Source organism: Diaphorina citri, unplaced genomic scaffold (assembly GCF_000475195.1).
Source record: "Diaphorina citri unplaced genomic scaffold, Diaci psyllid genome assembly version 1.1 scaffold203, whole genome shotgun sequence".
NCBI lineage: Eukaryota > Metazoa > Arthropoda > Insecta > Hemiptera > Psyllidae > Diaphorina > Diaphorina citri.
This window is the reverse complement of record NW_007377640.1, coordinates 139,907-150,329: the sequence shown is the minus strand read 5'-3', so window position 1 is coordinate 150,329 and position 10,423 is coordinate 139,907. Positions and strand designations below refer to the sequence as shown.

General features: G+C 39.4%; 1 long non-coding RNA gene across 1 annotated transcript; it reads left to right on the top strand.

Annotated features, from left to right (window-relative positions):
* Positions 1-1,887: 1,887 nt before the first annotated feature.
* On the top strand, positions 1,888-10,020 carry LOC113466049. The gene is made up of 2 exons (XR_003390581.1): positions 1,888-2,109; positions 9,986-10,020. It is a non-coding gene; the product is annotated as an uncharacterized LOC113466049 (long non-coding RNA).
* The last annotated feature ends 403 nt before the right edge of the window (positions 10,021-10,423 follow it).

The window sequence follows — 10,423 nt, the reverse complement described above, 5'->3', positions numbered from 1 at the left end:
TCTCTTTTAAATCTTTACAGCGAGTAGGTACCTATAGATAAGTACTTATGTAGTATAACTAGTGAAAGGCTATTTCTTGTTCCTCGGTTGTCACTTGTGGATTGTTTAAAAATACGGATTCACCTTTCCAAGAGTTAAAACCAAGACATGGAATATCCGAGACTTCTGAATGTCACTTGCAGATGTAGATACCTCGGTCTATGGTACGTATAGAATATTCTATGTATAGATAAATGATATTATGTATCGATAAATGATCACATCATATTATAGGTAGCAGGTATACCTACGTATATCTATTTCTATGTATAGTATAATAATACATATATATTAAGTATAGATAAATGGTCACATATAGGTATTACCTCAGGTATATTTATGTAACGTTATTTAATGGTCGGCCCAGAGGAGTGCGTTCAAGTGAAAGTAACCTTGGGGTCGAAGAATCACAGGAATCAGGCATCAATGTTACGCATGGTTGTTATCCGAATGGGTGACCATCTGGGTCTGAGCAAACAGGGTGCTACTGGCTTTTCCAGAGCCCCACTCAGATTGTCTTCGAATGGAGGGTGAAATGGTAGAATCCCCGTCACTAAAACAGTTATACAGTGACGTTAACTCGTACCTAGGCTGGGATTGAACCCACACCCTACTGTTTCTGATTAAAAAGCTAGCGTCTTGACCACTAAACCACCGAGACAGGTGAACCAAATAAAGGTCCACACACACTTAACCGTCACGGATACGTTCCGTCACTTTACGTCTAGCTTGTTGCATAGTACTTTTCTGAATGTCTTCTAAAATAGTTAAATACTAGGCGAAGGCATGGCCGTTCATGTCACTCATCCATTTAGTGGTCTTGCTTGGCGTAGCTTAACAAAAACGAACCGAAAAATCCCCTATAACCTTCACGGGAGTGCAAGCAATAAGTTCACAAAGTTTCATAGCAATCGGATGAGCGGTTTGGCCAGGCATAAAGTTCGAACAAACACCACAGACAAATATTCATTTTTATATATTAGATGTACCTAAAGGTATCCAAGTTACATACCTATCCTTCTGAGTAGGTATACAATACAACCTATGTACCTAACTACATATGTACATATATGTACCTTTGTACCTATAGATATGTAGATATATAGGTAAGTACCTGCATGTCCTGCATAATACTGATTCATCGATGAAAATAACATCCAATAATAAAAGTACCAACAGATGAGTAAATCAGTTATCTAAGTTATATGTAGCATAGGTACCTACATAAGTACTTATATCTACTACCCTGGCACCTGATCTGGTGATTCACCAGTCAAGTGTGAAGAGAACTTTCTAATACTATTTCATAACAGAACTTACCTAGGTGCTGAACAGGCTCGTAGCCAGGATTTTATCTAGAGGGGGGAAGGCAAGAATCACAACAGTGATGGTACTGATAGTCCTGGGGGGAGGAAGTGTAATAGTGTGTGCTTTGAATTTTCTTTTCGGAGTCTGGCCCAGAGTAAAGGGGCAAAAAAAGCCACCTCACCCTCTAAATACGGCCCTGGTACTGGATGTAGATACTTATGTACAGTTAGTCCTCAAGATACGATGTAGTGACAAGATCAGAGAGGACAGGCAGACCATATGGGACTACAAGAAGGAAGAAGGAGAATAGGAAGACAAAAATATCTAGTCTGGAGGTTCAATACTACCTTATTTATTATACGTAGAAGCAATACGAGTAGGTAGACTGTAAATAAGATGCGTTAGGCTGGAACTTGGCCTGGCGCACTGCCGTGCGCCTAGATACCTACTAATAACGACAGACAGACAAAATAAGAAAAATTTGTCGAACTCAATCTTAGAACTTATACTTTGTTGAATTAACATCAAATCTTTCTTGGGGAACATCGTTGAATGTTTGTTGATTGTTAGTGTCAAGTCTACCATTCACATCAACATCAGCGTTATTTTATTTTACAGTATACAGTTCAGTTTCAGTATTTTCTCGTCCGTACCTCGGCAATGTATTGAGGAACAGTGTTCTTTACTTTGCTCTCTTCACTTTTACCGTTCGCGGTACAGTTAATTTTCACGTCACGAATTTTTTTTCGGTGTCTTTTTTGAGTGAGTTTATTTGGTTCATCTTTTAATTTAGTTGTTTTATTTTATTTATTAATTTATTTTTTTTTTCTTGGCTATATTTTGAATTTCAGTTCTTTTTTCCTTGTTTTCTTTCCATTTCGATATTTACCGCTGGATAGATTTTGCTTGATAGGTGACACATAATTTAGGACAAAATTGGCTCTAGGTATAAGGGATAGACGTGTTTTCTGTGGCATTATCGGTTATATTATTTATTTATCCAATGCAAGTTTTTATAAGGATGGTTCTGAGAAAATTCTAGGCACAAGGAAGCATAGGTACCTACCTAATGCCTACTAGAAGAAATGGATAACAAGAAATAAGATGTACCTATAACTACCTAACTTCATGCATGGAAAATTCCATAAACCGTTAAATGACATACCAAGTCCAACAAAATTGTAGGATTTACTCGTAAAATAGGTACCTAACTGCAAAAGTATTTTTTGGTTTCCTATCAATTTATTTTTCAGAGGGCCTAATATGAATCACCATCTTGAATTACTTAGTACCTGCCTACCTACTTATGAAAACAAGAACTTTCGCCAATATGTTCATTCTCCATTCTCCTTTGGTTTGTCTAAGAAACGCCCTCATTTGATGTCCTACTTCAACAGTCTAAAAATAAAGCACTGTACTTCCTATAAGTAATACGTACAGGTAGTTGCTGTAGTCTAAAGGCCTAAACAATAGGTAATTGAGAAATTCTTTAAATTCATCATTTAAAAACAACCTAGACCCTCTACAAATAATAATAGTAAATTAATTGAGTAAAATTATTTCCCAAATGACCTGCATTGCAGAGCTACAGCTACAACTGTATTTCAGTGTATACGTAAGTAATTTGTCCCTAAGATCAATGCCCTCAAGACATAAGTAGGTACATATTTTACAAGTCCCTACGTAGCTATGTATGCATGTATCCAAGAGTTAAGTACCTACTTAAGTATTAACTGCTTACATGTGGGTGCGATTTCAAGTTATCAAGTCAATATTTTCTGGTAATTAATGTTTGATTTTCATAGAACCTTGCTTAATTGTTCAGCGATAGGTTGAAAACCTTCATGTTTTACGATTTTTATTATGAAATTCAATTGAAAATGGCGATGAAATTACCTACTTATACCTTAGTAACACCAATCAACAAGTTTTACTTTTACCCATACCCAGGAATCCTGGGCCAGGATTATGGGTTTTACCAATCGATAGCGAAACTCAATTCCATGCACTACACCGGTACGCTGGCCGACGGTACCAAGTTCGATTCTAGGTGAGTGAACTTTTTTATATTTTCATTTTTGGTTAATTATTTAGAAGCGACGACAGAGAAAAACAAAGCTCCTTTTCGTGTTTAACCGTTTAACCTGACCCTATAATAACACTGGTTAGCTGGTTACTGCTCATTTGTGACAGCTCCTTTTTTTTTTAATGCAATTTTCCATTGACGTAACTTCTGAACAAGTTCCTATTTTTGGATTCATAATCGAGGGTACTGTGGTTCGAATACCAGCAGCTAACCATCGAAAGTTTTAGCCGCATTTTTCTTCCTATATTAGGTAAAAGAAAGTAAAAAGTTACAGTTGTTCTTCTTCTTCTTTTTTCTGTTGAGAAAAGTTCATCGAAAATACGCTCCACATGTAGGTAAATAAGATACCTACTAATAACGACCGACAGACAAAATAAAAAATTGTCGAACTCAATCTTGGAACTTATACCTACTTTGTTGAATTAACATCAAATCAAAAGTAGGTAGGTACATACCTAAGTATCTAGTTTTTTGGGATGGATTTCGATTTTAAATGTAATTGAAGAATGAAAAAAATAGTTACCTATTTATCGTCACTATCGTAATGGTAAAGTAGTGAAAGGTTCCAGATGGCTTAATGTCAAAGTTCCCCAGACATCGTGACTGGACTTTAGCTTTCTCCTTGGACTGAAAGTGAAAGGTCATAATGATACCGGACCTGATGACCTTCAGGTGAACCTGCGGTCTCTCGACTGTGAGGCTAGGAGGCCACCTGTTGTAGCGAGTATTTGACGAATTGACGAATAAAAACATGTTGCCCGGAAATCCAGGATCCAGGAGTAAGTCTGAAGGCTTGTTTTCGAAATGTTCCAGCCTAATAGTTACCTTGTTACCTATAGCTTGGTTGGTAGCGCGTCTGCCTTGTATATTAAGCGCTAGGCCGCTGTTCAATTTCCGCCTGGGGCAGATTTTATCCTGATTTCGGGACGATAAGACTTTAGTCGTCACAGGTCCCTCTATCAAACCTAATTTTTAAAAAAAAATCGTCCGAAATCCAAGAGGAAATAAATAGATTATTTGAGGTTCGTTCTCGGGACAGCTAGTGGTGGCTTTCATTTTTTGATTTCGGGGCAATATGACCTCCGGCCCTTATACCCTTAGTTCCCTCAATCAAACGTAAAAAAAGACAACCTAGGTAATTACTCTCAGAATCTGTAGGTACCTACCTAGAGTCCTCTTATATCTATTGAATTTCTGAAGCTCTGTCCATATTAAATTCTCGTTACGTAGCTCCTATGTCCGGAAGAAAGTTGTAATTGCAAAAGTTACATTACATAGGTGATAAGGTTAGACGGATTTGGAGACGGTTCAAGCTTACATGAAACTTCTACCTTTGCCTTTTATATACGTATATTTTTTATTATGTACCTACCAATGTACTCATTTAATTATCTAATGTTGGTATTAAATTATTGAAATGCTAATTAGATGCAGTGGTGAAAAGACAGTCGGGTCCAAAGTTTACAGGTGTTTCACCTCTGTTTTTATTTCGTAGCACTGACAAATTGCTACATTATAGACTCGTGTGGTCTGTGTCGTAGTAGGGGTCTGTGTTCATCTCGTTGTTTGTCCTTCATCAGATGGGCGAGAAGAGACACAATACTTTTACTTCTCGTTTATAGGTGTTGGGTCAACACGAGAACATCAGAGAGTAATTTGTTGAAATATGTACAACGTACAAGTAGGTAGTATCTACCTACCTATCTGTAAACATTTTAGAGCTTCTTGAACTTTGGAAAATCCTTAGCAGTGCCAACAACTGTAGGGTTTACCCTAATATAACTGATAGGTATAGTTCCATACCTACTAGTGTACCTACCTACATAATAACTTTGTTACTATAGAACATAAAAATAAGCATCATTCAATAGGATAAGGAAAGTCGTGTGATGTTCACACCAGATTTTTTTGTACGTATTCAACAGTAGGTATTCGACACATTTTTGTGAGAGCAAAATTATAAGAACGACTCTTTGTTCTCAAAGTTTAGTGGTCAGTTTGTGTCCCACAATTGGGTGACGCCCTGGTTTGGTATGAGAATTTTATCCAGCGAATTTCCTTGTCCAGAAAAATGTCCTTCCAATGTCCGTCCATTTTCCAGAAGGAAAGAAATAACAAGAGTTAAATACCAAATTACCAATTACCCAAATACTCCTTCATTATTTTACCAACCAATTTGGTAGTCCTTCTATCCTTAGCACAATAAAATTTTTTAAGAGATTATCTTCACGTTGTAGAGAGCTGCTAAGGTTTAGTGACGGAGGTTTTACCCTTCATTCGGCGACAAGCCACCCGTCTCCTCAGGCCAGCCACTCACTATCAGGTAGACCTGACAGGTACACCTGGTCAGCTCTTCCTGTCAGGTCTACCTGACATTATAGTGAGTGCAGTGTTCTTACGGGACTACCACAAAAAATCCCAGACAAAGCCCAAAAAAATCCCAGAAATCCCTCAATTCACGGGAGTGCAAGCAATAAGTTCACGAAGTTTCATAGCAATCGGATGAGCGGTTTGGCCAGGCATAAAGTTCGAACAAACACACACAGACAAATATTCATTTTTATATATTAGACGTACCTAAAGGTATCCAAGTTACATACCTATCCTTCTAAGTAGGTATACAATACAACCTATGTACCTAACTACATAATATGTACAATGTATACATATACATATATGTACCTATAGATATGTAGATATATAGGTAAGTACCTGCATAATACTGATTCATCGATGAAAATAACAACCAATAATAAAAGTAACAAAAGATGAGTAAATCAGTTATCTAAGTTATGTTTATGTAGCATAGGTACCTACATAAGTACTTATATCTACTACCCTGGCACCTGATCTAGTGATTCACCAGTCAAGTGTGAAGAGAACTTTCTAATACTATTTCATAACAGAACTTACCTAGGTGCTGAACAGGCTCGTAGCCAGGATTTTATCTAGAGGGGGTTGGGGGGAGGCAAGAATCACAACAGTGATGGTACTGGTAGGGGGTGTATATGTTTCAAATTTTCTTTTCGGAGTCTGGTCCAGAGTAAAAGGACAAAAAAAGCCACCTCACCACTAAGTACGGCCCTGATAGTGAATGTATCTAGGTAGTCCTCATAATACGATGGAGTGACAAGATCAGAGAGGACATACAGACCATTGGGACCACAAGAAGGAGAACAGAACAGACAGACCAAATAAAAAAAAAAAAATCAAACTCAATCTTAAAACTCACGTGCAAATTTTGTCCAGAAAACCAAAAAGCCTGGTGAAAGGTGAAAGAAAGGCATGTTTCGCATGTCCCGGCACGCGCAGAGCTTCGTCCTATAGCTCTTGACGTTCGCGCGCTTTCCGGCACGCTTCAACCGTTCTCCTCATGACATCAGAAATAACCTTATCCAAGGTGAAAGAATTTTATTTTATTTATTATGGGACTGGTTGCTCCTCTCCCAAGAGAGTATGCAATTAACACTGCGACCTCTGTAGATCTATTGTGACCAGTATTTTTTCCCCTGCCCAAGCTGCTATACCCTGGCCTTGATGGAACCTAGAAGTACCCTCATTGGTATATTTCAACCTCCCCAGTTTCTCTAAAATTCACCTGTAGCACCTCTAAAGAGTCTGCACACTCAGGTTTATTCCAGAGAAAATCTGTGAGTTCATCTACTATCCCATTAAGAGGATACCAAGAGGTGCCTAGGCCAGAGAGCTACTTGGGGCCCCCGAACTGAAGGGGTCTAATGAGGGATGAGGGGTTTGATAGGTCTGTTATCCCAAGGCCTTGATGTAACCTAGAAGTACCCTCACTGGTATATTTCAACCTCCCCAGTTTCTCTAAAATTCACCTGTAGCACCTCTAAAGAGTCTGCACACTCAGGTTTATTCTAGAGAAAATCTGTGAGTTCATCTACTATCCCATTAAGAGGATACCAAGAGGTGTCATCGAGGCCAGAGAGCTAGTTCAGGGCCCCTAAATCGTAGGGGTCTGATGAGGGATATTCAGGTACATAATTATGTCGTTGTACCCTACTTCCTGAGACGGACTTGACCATAGTCCCATTCAGGTACCCTCAAAAGAGCCAGTGTTATTGTCTGTGGCTTGACAGGGCTGGTCTTGTCTCAGTTTTACGTCCTCCAGCGAGACTATAGAACTCACTATGTTCAATATTAACATCAACGATCAAACTAATTAGTTGTAGGTTATATATAGGTACATAAGTATGTATCTAGGTACCTACTTTTTTGGATGGATTTCGAATTTAAATGCAATTAGAAAAAAAAATTGGTTACCTACCTATTTATCGTAAAAAGCGTAATAATGGTAAAGTAGTGAAAGGTTCCAGATGGCTTAATGTCAAAGTTCCCCAGACATCGTGACTGGACGTAAGCTTTCTCCTTGGACTGAAAGTGAAAGGTCATAATGATACCGGACCTGATGACCTTCAGGTGAACCTGCGGTCTCTCGACTGTGAGGCTAGGAGGCCACCTGTTGTAGCGAGTATTTGACGAATAAAAACATATAATTATTGCCTCGAAATCCAGGAGTAAGCCTAAAGGCTCGTTTTCGAAATGTGCCAGCCTAATAGTTATAGCTTGGTTGGTAGCGCGTCTGCCTTGTATATTAAGCGCTAGGCCGCTGTTCAATTTCCGCCTGGGGCAGATTTTATCCTGATTTCGGGACGATAAGACTTTAGTCGTCACAGGTCCCTCTATCAAACCTAATTTTTAAAAAAAAATCGTCCGAAATCCAAGAGGAAATAAATAGATTATTTGAGGTTCGTTCTCGGGACAGCTAGTGGTGGCTTTCATTTTTTGATTTCGGGGCAATATGACCTCCGGCCCTTATACCCTTAGTTCCCTCAATCAAACGTAAAAAAAGACAACCTATAGGTAATTACTCTCAGAATCTGTAGGTACCTACCTAGAGTCCTCTTATATCTATTGAATTTCTGAAGCTCTGTCCATATTAAATTCTCGTTACGTAGCTCCTATGTCCGGAAGAAAGTTGTAATTGCAAAAGTTACATTATCTCACATAGGTGATAAGGTCAGACGGATTTGGAGACGGTTCAAGCTGACATGAAACTTCTACCTTTGCCTTTTTTATACGTATATTTTTTATTATGTACCTACCAATGTACTCATTTAATTATCTAATGTTGGTATTAAATTATTGAAATGCTAATTAGATGCAGTGGTGAAAAGACAGTCGCGTCCAAAGTTCACAGGTGTTTCACCTCTGTTTTTATTTGGTAACACTGGCAAACTGCTACATTAGACGCGTGTGGTCTGTGTCGTAGTAGGGATATGTGTTCATCTCGTTGTTTGTCCTTCATCAGATGGGCGAGAAGAGACACAATACTTTTACTTCTCGTTTAGGTGCTGGGTCAACACGAGAACATCAGAGAGTAATTTGTTGAAATATGTACAACGCACAAGTAGGTAGTACCTGCCTAACCTATCTATAAACATTTTAGAGCTTCTTGAACTTTGGAAAATCCTTAGCAGTGGCAACAACTGTAGGGTTTACCCTAATATAACTGGTAGGTATAGTTCCATACCTACTTGTGTACCTACATAATAACTTTGGAAATCAAATTGAAATTAAATATAATTATCTCGATTAGATTTTAGACTACCTACACTTGGGCGCAATATCAATTTATCTAATAAGTAGGTAGAAGTACTTATAATATTATGATTTTATATCTTCATTGCACTTGGTATAAGTTAAGTAGGTAACTACGTATACAAGTGCTGCCCAGAATTTTCTCAAACCCATCTTCAATTTTTCTCAACCGACAAAACTAACCTTCTTTTCCATTTCAGCCAAAGTAAACTCTTTAGAGCCAGCCTAGTTAGCTTAGTTGGTAGTGCGTCTGCCTTGTAAGCGCTAGGCCGCGGGTTCGGTTCCCGCCCGGGGCGAATTTTATCCTGACGTTCTACCTTGTAAGCGCTAGGCCGCGGGTTCGATTCCCGCCCGGGGCGGATTTTATCCTGATGGGATAATGTTCGTTCTCGATGGAAGCGCTAGGCCGCGGGTTCGATTCCCGCCCGGGGCGGATTTTATCCTGATGGGATAATGTTCGTTCTCGGAACACCTAGGCCGCGGGTTCGATTCCCGCCCGGGGCGGATTTTATCCTGATGGGATAATGTTCGTTCTCGGAACGGGTTATAAGCGCTAGGCCGCGGGTTCGATTCCCGCCCGGGGCGGATTTTATCCTGTAAGCGCTAGGCCGCGAGTTCGATTCCCGCCCGGGGCGGATTTTATCCTCATGGGATAATGTTCGTTCTCGGAACGGCTCGCGCTAGACGCGGGTTCGATTCCCGCCCGGGGCGGATTTTATCCTGATGGGATAATGTTCGTTCTCGGAACGGCTGGTCTCCTATCCTGTCTTCCTTCTCTCTTCGATTTCGGGACGATAAGACCATAGCAGTTACAGTTCCCTCTGTCAAACCTTAAAAAAAAACTTTTTAGAACGTCGAATTATCCCGTTTTTCCTACTTGGTATAGGAAACGGGAACTTTTATTTCCATAATTTTGTTCCTTCCTAGTTCCTAGAGACACTTTCTGAGAATTTTTCCCAAAATGAACGTTTGGCTATCCTGTCTTCCTTCTCTCTTCGATTTCGGGACGATAAGACCATAGCAGTTACAGTTCCCTCTGTCAAACTCTTTAAAAAAAAAGTAGGTAGGTACCTAAGTATCTACTTTTTTGGATGGATTTCGAATTTAAATGCAATTGAAGAATGAAAAAAATAGTTACCTATTTATCGTCACTATCGTAATGGTAAAGTAGTGAAAGGTTCCAGATGGCTTAATGTCAAAGTTCCCCAGACATCGTGACTGGACGTAAGCTTTCTCCTTGGACTGAAAGTGGAAGGTCATAATGATACCGGACCTGATGACCTTGAGGTGAACCTGCGGTCTCTCGACTGTGAGGCTAGGAGGCCACCTGTTGTAGCGAGTATTTGACGAATAAAAACATATTGC